This window comes from Heterodontus francisci, chromosome 32 (genome assembly GCF_036365525.1).
Source record: "Heterodontus francisci isolate sHetFra1 chromosome 32, sHetFra1.hap1, whole genome shotgun sequence".
NCBI classification, from domain to species: domain Eukaryota; kingdom Metazoa; phylum Chordata; class Chondrichthyes; order Heterodontiformes; family Heterodontidae; genus Heterodontus; species Heterodontus francisci.
The window spans coordinates 2,547,352-2,556,207 of NC_090402.1; the positions used below are offsets into that span (position 1 = coordinate 2,547,352).

Genomic DNA, 8,856 nt, shown 5'->3' on the forward strand with positions numbered 1-8,856 from the left:
GTTTCCCCTCGCCGCCAGATGGCAACGCGGACCGCCAGGGCGTGTCCGGCTGGCTGACGTGGGCGAGGAAGTGGAGAGTGTGCAGGAGCAGCCCGTACAGGAAACCCCTCGGCACCAATTGGAATGGCACGGAGGGCATTTCCGAGAGGCGGCTCGGGTTGTGCGGGACCGGCTCCCGAAGAGGGTTTTGGGGCCTGGGTCCGATGAGCAGTTCCGGCCGAGCGGGGGTCAGCTTGGCTGGGAACGCTCTGCTCTCCCGAGCCCCCTCGTCACCCGCAGTGAGGGGCATCCCGGGGGCTTCGGCTACTCCTCCGCCCACCGGTCCGTCCCCGGAGTCGGCCACCCGGACAGCCGAGGCGCTCTCCTCCGCTGGCGGGTGAGCACCCTGACTGGAGGCGACCATGTTCCAGACTCAGAATAGATCCCGGTAAAAGACAGGCAACTCCCTCAGAGAGGCGCAGCTAACGGACTCCACCGGGAGCTGCGTGTCGTCTTGAAGGCAGTGACACTGGCGGAAAAAAGACGTCGCCAGTGCACACTATCTGGGAGGACGCTCGATGGACAGGTATCTCTGCAGGGTCCGAAGGCGGAGAGTCGCAGCCTGGGTGCGGACGCACACCAGCGACTGGTCGCCCTCCTCGATCGGGAGACTCAGGACCGCGGCAGAGACCCAGTGTTTCCTCTTGCCCTAGAAGAAATCGACGAGTTTCTTCTGGATCTTGGTGACGAAGGCAGGGGGGGGGCCAAAGTGACCAACCGGTACCACAGCATCGAGGCCACCAGTTGGTTTATGACCAGCGCTCAGCCCCCGTAGGAAAGCACTCGGAGCAGTCCTGTCCAGTGCCCCAGCCAAGTGGTGACTTTCGCCTCCAACTCCTGCCAGTTTGCCGGCCAGGCTTCCTCAGCAGGGCTAAGGTGGACTCCCAGATAGAGGAGGTGCGTGGTGCTCCACGCAAAAGGTGTCAACTCCTCCGGCAGGGAGTCCACCCGCCACTGACCCACCAGGAGACCGGAACATTTCTCCCAATTGATCCTCGCGGAGGACGCGGCAGAAAAGGTCTGCTGGCAGTCGCGCATCCTCTGCAAGTCAACGGGATCTGTAACCACGAGGAGCACATCATCGGCCTAAGCTGAGAGGACGACCCGCATGGCCGGCTCGCGCAGAGCCAGTCCTGTCAACCTCCTGCGAAGCAGGCACAGGAAGGGCTCCACGCAGATGGTGGACAATTGGCCGGACATGGGGCACCCCTGACGCACTCCTCTCCCAAATCGAAGGGGCGCCGTCAAGGACCCGTTAACTTTGACTAGACACTCTGCGGCGGCGTATAAAAGTCGGACCCAGGCCACAAAATGCGGCCCAAGTCCGAAAACGCGCAGAGTCTCGAAAAGGTATTTGTGATCCACCCTGTCGAACGCCTTCTCCTGATCGAGGGAGAGAAAGGCGACCGACTGACCAGTCCTCTGGGAAAGATGGATCAGGTCCCGGACCAGGTGGATGTTGTCCTGGATGGACCGGCCCGGGACAGTGTTGGACTGGTCGGGGTGGATCCTGTGGGCCAGCACGGAGCCCAGGCGGGTAGACATAGCCCGGGCAAAGATCTTATAATCCGTGCTGAGGAGGGAGACCGGACGCCAGTTTTTAAGCAGGCAGAGATCGCCCCTCTTCGGCAGCAGGACGATGACCGCCCTGTGCCACGAGAGGGGCATCTCCCCGGTCGCCAGGCTTTCCCCCAGGACCCGCGCGTAATCCTCCCCCAGGATGTCCCAGAACGCCTGAGGAACTCCACGGTCAACCCATCCAGCCCCGGGGTTTTGCCCCTTGAGAGCTGGTGGAGGGCGTCGGTCAGCTCCGCCAACGGGAGCGGAGCCTCCAATCCTTCGGCGCCCTCCGGGCTGACCTGCAGCAGGTCCTCCCACAAAACTCTGCGCGCGTCCTCGCTGGACGGATCCGGAGAGAACAACGCACTGTAATAAGTACGGACCAGGAGGCCCATTCCCTCCGGATCCGTGATGGAGGAGCTGTCATCGGCCAGCAGCTCAACGAGCTGCTTACGGACCCCCCGCCATTTTTCCAGCGAGTAGAGGAAGGGTGAGGCGCAGTCCAAATCTTTCAGGATCTGGATCTGCGACCTCACGTACGTGCCTCGGGACCCTATGAGCTGCAGGTTTCTCAGCGCGCCCTTCTTCTCTTTGTACGCCTGCCACAGGGTCGGGTTCATGACGGCATGACCGAGGCGGGATTCCAAGTCAAGCACCTCCCTCTCTGGGCGCCCGATCTCGGCTTCCCACCTCTTGGTCGACCCCTTCGCGTACTCCTGACAGAAGACGCGGATGTGAGTCTTGCCCACATCCCACCATAGCCTCAAGGAGGGGAAGCCCCCCTGCTTCCTTCTCCAGTCGGCCCAGAATCAACGGAACGAGTCCCGAAATCGCTCGTCCTCCAGTAGCCGGTTGTTAAAGTGCCAGTACACGGAACCCGCCCGCGTGCGGAGCGGAGTGAACTCCGCTCACACCAGGTGGTGGTCCGAGCACGGCACCAGCCGCATGGGGGCCGCCAAGACACGGGAGACGTACGCCTGCGAAAAGTAGAGGCAGTTGATTTGGGACCCTCTTCCTCCAGACCTCCACGTGAAGGCACTGGAGTCACGATGGAGATTCCGCCAGACATCCACCAAGTTGAGGGAGCTGATCAATTCCCTCAACTTCTCCACCGACGCTTGGCTGCGCTGGGGACCGGAGCGATCCCCCACCTCGTGCAGTTAAAATCCCCCCCGAGGATGATGCACTCGCCGCTATCGATAGAGCTCAAGAGAGCGGACACTTCTTCAAAGAGATGCGCTTGCAATGCGCCGGGCCTGGGCGCGTACACGTTCACAAAGTGGAGCGGCACGCTACCCAGGCGAATGGTGAGGTGGAGCAAGCAGCCCGGCACTAGCTCCTTGACCCCCAAGATCTCCGGCTGAAAAGTCAGGGCCAACAAGATAACCACCCCACTAGAAATAGGGGTGAGGTGACTCATGTGGACCCCACCCTGCCACTCCAGGAGCCAGGTGGCATCGTCTCCCGGAATGGTGTGGGTTTCCTGCAGAAAGCTCACCGCGTATCTCCCTTCCCTAAGGACTGAGAGATTGTGAAATCTGTGGTGAGACCCCCTTCTGCCGTTGATGTTGAGGCTGGCTATTGTTATCTTCATGTCAAAGATACTTTAAAAAACCGTCACCAACACCTCACTGTGAGGAGGGAACGGAAGTGCACCTGGCCCTCCACTCCCCCAGCAACCCACTGAGGAACACATTAAAACGGCGCCTCTCAACCAGTTTCACGCCCGTGTCCTTGCCCACTTTCTTAAGGGCGGCACGGACGGACTGGATGATCAGCGCCAGATTCGACCAACGGCCGAGGGCCAGCTGAACTTTATTGTGGCAACCCCTGCAAGCCGCGAGGAAATCCCGGAGTTCCGCCGTGGGGATGAGAAGAGACTTGGTGGAAGGCACGAGGGACTCCACCACCTCACTGGCGATGGAATCAAGATCATCCTCCGTGCCCCACACCGAGTCCCCATCCTCCTCCGGGTCGTCACCGCCAGCAGCCGACACACCCACCACACACTATGGGGCGACGTCCCGGCCGCGCCAGCTGGTCCCACCTCCATCACGATCCCACCCCCAGGATCGATGGCGGAGGAGTCCTCTCTGGGTTCTAAGATGGAACTGGAGCCTGTGGGTACCAGCGGTTCAGGACCCCCCTCCACCTTAGTCCCCAGGCTAATGAGTGGTCCAGGAGAGATGGAAGTTCCCAACTCCGGATCCAGCCAAAGCAGAGACCGGAGGCGGAGAGAGGAGGCCATCTCCCGCTCCGCCAGCACCCACAGGCCCAGCAGATGGGCAGCATTTTCAGTTACAACCGGGTCGGGTGTCTCCTGGTTGGCAGTGGATTCTGGCTGGGAGGGCCGACCCTTCTCGTCCTCGTCCTCGTCCTCGACTCCACGCACCCGACCCAGTGGCAGAATGGGAGGCGTCCCCAGGCTCCTCCTCCACAAGCAGGGCTCCACTGGCTTCCCCCAGAGGGGCCACACGTATAGGGGTCTCCCCCTCTCCTCCATCCTGAGGGGTAGGGAGCTCGTGCTCAGGCTTTACAAACTTGATGGTGATTGTGGCAGGGGGACCCGAAACAGGAGACAGCTCTCCTCCAACAGATGGGACCTGCACCTCAGGGCCCTGTGTTACCTCTGTAGAGGGGTGCCTTCTCCTCTTTTTCCCAGTTGGGCACAGAGGCTCAGAGACCTCCATGTCATCAGAGGCCTCCGCACCCTCCTTTTTTTTTTTTAGTTACCCTGGGCCTGAGCCCAGCCCTGAGACAGGTAGATTCCCTGGGAACGGGCTTTGGGCTGAGCTCAGGCTCGGGTTGTGTCATGGTGTCCAGGGGACGCGCCTCTTGGTGTTTATTTTTACTCTGCGCCTTCCTTCCACTTGGACGGGCACTCTCCTCCCAGCCGGAGGCTGTGAAAACCACAGACTCCAGAACTGACTGAGCTGTGTCTGTATGATGTGTGGGGGGAGGTGCAGTGGCGCCACCCTGGGCGGCCAAGATGGAGTTGGCAGCCGGGAGGTTGGAACAGTTCTTACAAACTTGACCCACCCCCTTGCAGGCACGGCATCGCACCCCGTCCGAGGTCCAGAAGACACGATAGGCCGTCCCCTGGAACTCCACATTAAACTGGCCCTCCAAGACCTCCTCCCACACCAACTGCATAAATAGCGAAAACATGCCGGAGGCTGTTTTCCCGAAGACCGAGCGGGATTGGGGTTCTCCCCGACCTCACCTCCCCCAGACGGTGCAGGTGGGGGAGGAGGAGCTCACTGGGAATGAAGGGCAGGACATTGGACAACATTATCCGCTGTGCAGTGGCCCCCAGAGGGTCCACCAGCAGGAAGGTCCCCCCCAGTGAGCCCTTTATTCAGGTCCAGGGACACCGCCCGCTCAGTCCTCAGAAAAAACACAGCCTTCCCATACATCTTTGAGGCCGCAACAATGGCCGAGGGGCCGACAACCTCAGCCATTGCCTTTACGCAGGCCTCAATGGACATGTTGGGGTGGGGATAGCTCTTCACCCCATGGCTGGATGTTCGCAATTTAAAAGGTGACTGAGTTACGTGGGCAGCCACAGAGGCTGCAGCTGCATAGGTAGTAGAGGGCCCTGCCACCTGTGATGAAGGGCTTGCCATGGGTCTAAGAGCTAAACCCACCCCAAATTGTAGGCTTGCAATTCAAATAACTTGAAAGATTCACAAACAAACAAACAACAGGTTAGGGGAGAGGCTGAGGGCCTAGAGGAGAGGGAAAGACAGACTGTGAGGGATGACTTGCTCTCAGGAGGTGGTGCACACAGCACACTTAAAACAGCCTTTGCCAGCACACTTGGTCTTCTGGTTGGGGGAGGCGTCTTCACCAGGGTCAGCTGAAGCTGCCCAGGCACTATTTATCCCCTTCCGTCTATTTAGCCAGGCAGCTTCAGCTGACCCAGGCTGGGCAATTCAGGTGGGGAGGGAGCTTCCTTGTATGTTTAGTGCAACTGCACAGCTCCCTGCAGAATTGTACAGCCCCCACCCCTTTTTCTTCCTGCCCCTCCAACCTCTCCCAAATGTCCAAATAAATAAAAGTCTGATGCTCAACACCCACCTTGAAATACAGCCTTATTCCAAAGTCTTTTCCTCCTCTGCAGAAAAAATTGTTCACAGTTTTTGCAGTTCTCTCCTCCGCTCTCCCTCTCCAGCAGCACCTCCAGCAAATGATTGCAGCACTATCAGCTGCACCTCGTTGAGGCACTCAACACTCAGGATTCCCAATCACAGAGCAGCCAACCCTGTTTTTTTTTTTCTTTTTTTTTCCTGTCCTGGGAGTGTTTGATGGGGGACAGTGTGGAGGGAGCTTTACTCTGTATCTAATCCCGTTTTTTTTTTCAGTCCATAAAATTTATTCAACTGTTATTATCTGAAAGAGTTGAGTATCCGAAAGAGCTGAGTGTTATTCAGTGAACTGTGGGATAACAGTGGTCTTTTCGCTCACATAGATGCCATCCAGGAATTTACGAATATCCTTCTTTTTCACTGTTGTTGCTTGCTGAATAAGAGCAGCTTTAATCCATTATGTCTATGCTGTGGTCTCAACAACTGCACCCTTCTCAGAGACGTAAATACCATCCAAGAACTTTCGGATATCCTTGTTTTTGACTGTTGTTGCCTGTTGAATCAGGGCAGCAGAGTTGGATACCAGCTCAATGTCATTTCCCTCAAGGACAAGCTCGTCTTTCTGGGCCTGGGAAACTATACATGAAACACCTGGCTTCATACGGACTCTACGAATATACTTTTCTCCCAGGAAGTTACGGATTTCTACTAGAGATCCTGTCTCCTGAACAACCACATTAATGGGGAAATGAGCATACACTGATCTCATCTTGTAACGGAAACCTACTGTGACGCCCTTGATCATGTTCTGTACGTGACTGCAGATTGTCCGCACCGTAGCCAGCTCTTTTCTGTTACCCCACCATTTGTCAACTCGAAGCTTCTTTTTCTTGATGCCAGGAAGACTGAGTTCCAGGTTGATGTGGTTAAATTCCCTGCGCAATGTTCCTCGAGGCCCCTTTATAATGACAATACGGCCTTTCAAAGTGACATCAACACTGTCAGGAATGTCAACAATCTGGTTGCTGAGAATGGTCTTCATTCTCGCTCAAGATGGAGGAATCCCGTACTCTACCTGTCCTGGGAGTGTTTGATGGGGACAGTGTAGAGGGAGCTTTACTCTGTATCTAACCCCGTGCTGTCCCTGCCCTGGGAGTGTTTGATGGGGACAGTGTAGAGGGAGCTTTACTCTGTATCTAACCCCAGTGCTGTACCTGTCCTGGGAGTGTTTGATGGGGACAGTGTAGAGGGAGCTTTACTCTGTATCTAACCCCGTGCTGTACCTGTCCTGGGAGTGTTTGATGGGGACAGTGTAGAGGGAGCTTTACTCTGTATCTAACCCCCGTACTGTACCTGTCCTGGGAGTGTTTGATGGGGACAGTGTAGAGGGAGCTTTACTCTGTATCTAACCCCATACAGTGTCTGTCCTGCGAGAACTGGTGTTGACCTACATAAGGTTTTTCTCTGTAATTGCTGACAGGAAATGATTGAATGTTAATGAAATAGCTCACTCAGTAAGTTTGCCGCAGATTTTACCTGTGATGTCTGTTGATGAAATTGCCCACGTTGTGTTGACAGTTAGTGACTGCAGTGGCTGAGCTGTGACTTTGTTGTGTGTTTTTCAGCTTCCTCTGCAAATTCTGCAGCTCCAGGTGTAGTCAATGTCCACTGAGCAGCTGCAGGAGGGATCGAAGACCTCAGAGATTCACCATTGGCTCAGGGATATTCCCGACCTATTCTGATCATTATTCCCAAAATGTATTCATCCCAGATTGTAAGATTCCGTCAATAAAGTGAGGAATACTGTCTCACTCTTTATTCTCCTTCTGATTCACAAAAGCTGTTCCTTGTGCAGGGAGAGGAGTCACAGTGCAGAGTGCCAGAGGAAGGGCCTAGGGGCAAGTGGTGGGTTACGAAGGGGTGAATTAAGAAGATGCAACCTCACTTACACTCACTCATTGACACTCACTCACACTCATTCACACTCACTCACACAGACTCACTCACTCACTCTCACTCACTCATACACTCACACTCACACACACTCACGGCCAAGTGAGGAGGGGGTCTCGGGCTCCCCTCTTGCCCTTCCTCTTATTTGACCCCAACAGGGTTTATTCCTTTTAAAACAGTGGTTGTGCTTACCATCTCTGTGAGTATTTTACCTTTTTACCTTTAATGCGATCGTGAAAGAACCAATCGGACAGGTTTTCTTGAGCTTAAACGAGAAAGAGGTGAGTTTATTACACTTAACTCTAACCGCAATCTAAAAATAATAAAAGAAATACACTATACATTCACACACCCATTCACATGAGAATCACACACACACAAATAGATTACAAAGTGGAAAGTAGGTTTTGGTTGGATTAAAGTCCAGAATAAATAAAAGTTAAATACACAATTTGAGATTGGATGATTCAGTGATTGTCCAGCTAAAGTCGGACTCTTGAAGTCCTTGGTTGGTCAAAGTGCACTTTGTGGCTGGTCTGCTTTGCTCAGGACTTTCTTGAAGGTAGAATTTCAGTTGGCTCTCTTCCCCTGGTCTCTGGTTGGAGCAGTCTGTAGGCTTGGAGAGTCCATAGTCACAGATGGTTTTCAAACTTGATGTTTTATGGAGAGAGAAAGGGAAACCCACAGCTTATAATAAAAGCAAAATACTGCAGATGCTGGGAATCTGAAATAAAAACAAGAAATTCTGGAAATACTCAGCAGGTCTGGCAGCATCTGTGGAGGGGGACAGGTTAGAGTGAGTGAGGGGGGCAGAGAAATTGAGACGGCCGATGTCTCGCCGACAGTTTTCAATGAAGAGATCAAGAGCGGGTAAGAGGCCAGGGGGAGGGGTCCAGGTAGAGGGAGAATACTGGAGGCGGGTGAATGGGTCTGCTGGTCGGGGGCAGGACTCCTGGTCAAAGAAGGAGATGGAGGCGGAGGCGGAGGCGATGGAAGAAGAACTCAACGTCATGCCGAGTGCGAAATTCATTGAGGTGGGGCCGTAAGGGGATAAAACTGAGACCTTTGCTGAGTACAGAATGTTTATTGTCAAAGAAACAGAGTTAACGTTTCAGGTCAGTGACTCTTTATCAGACCTGGCAAAGGTTAGAAATGTAATAGGTTTTAAGCAAATAAAGCAGGGGTGGGGCAAGAGATAACAAAAGGCAAGGTATTG

At 54.8% G+C, this 8,856-nt stretch overlaps 1 pseudogene; it reads right to left on the bottom strand.

Annotated features, from left to right (window-relative positions):
• Positions 1-5,950: 5,950 nt before the first annotated feature.
• On the bottom strand, positions 5,951-6,743 carry LOC137347400 (large ribosomal subunit protein uL6 pseudogene; annotated as a pseudogene).
• Positions 6,744-8,856: the final 2,113 nt, after the last annotated feature.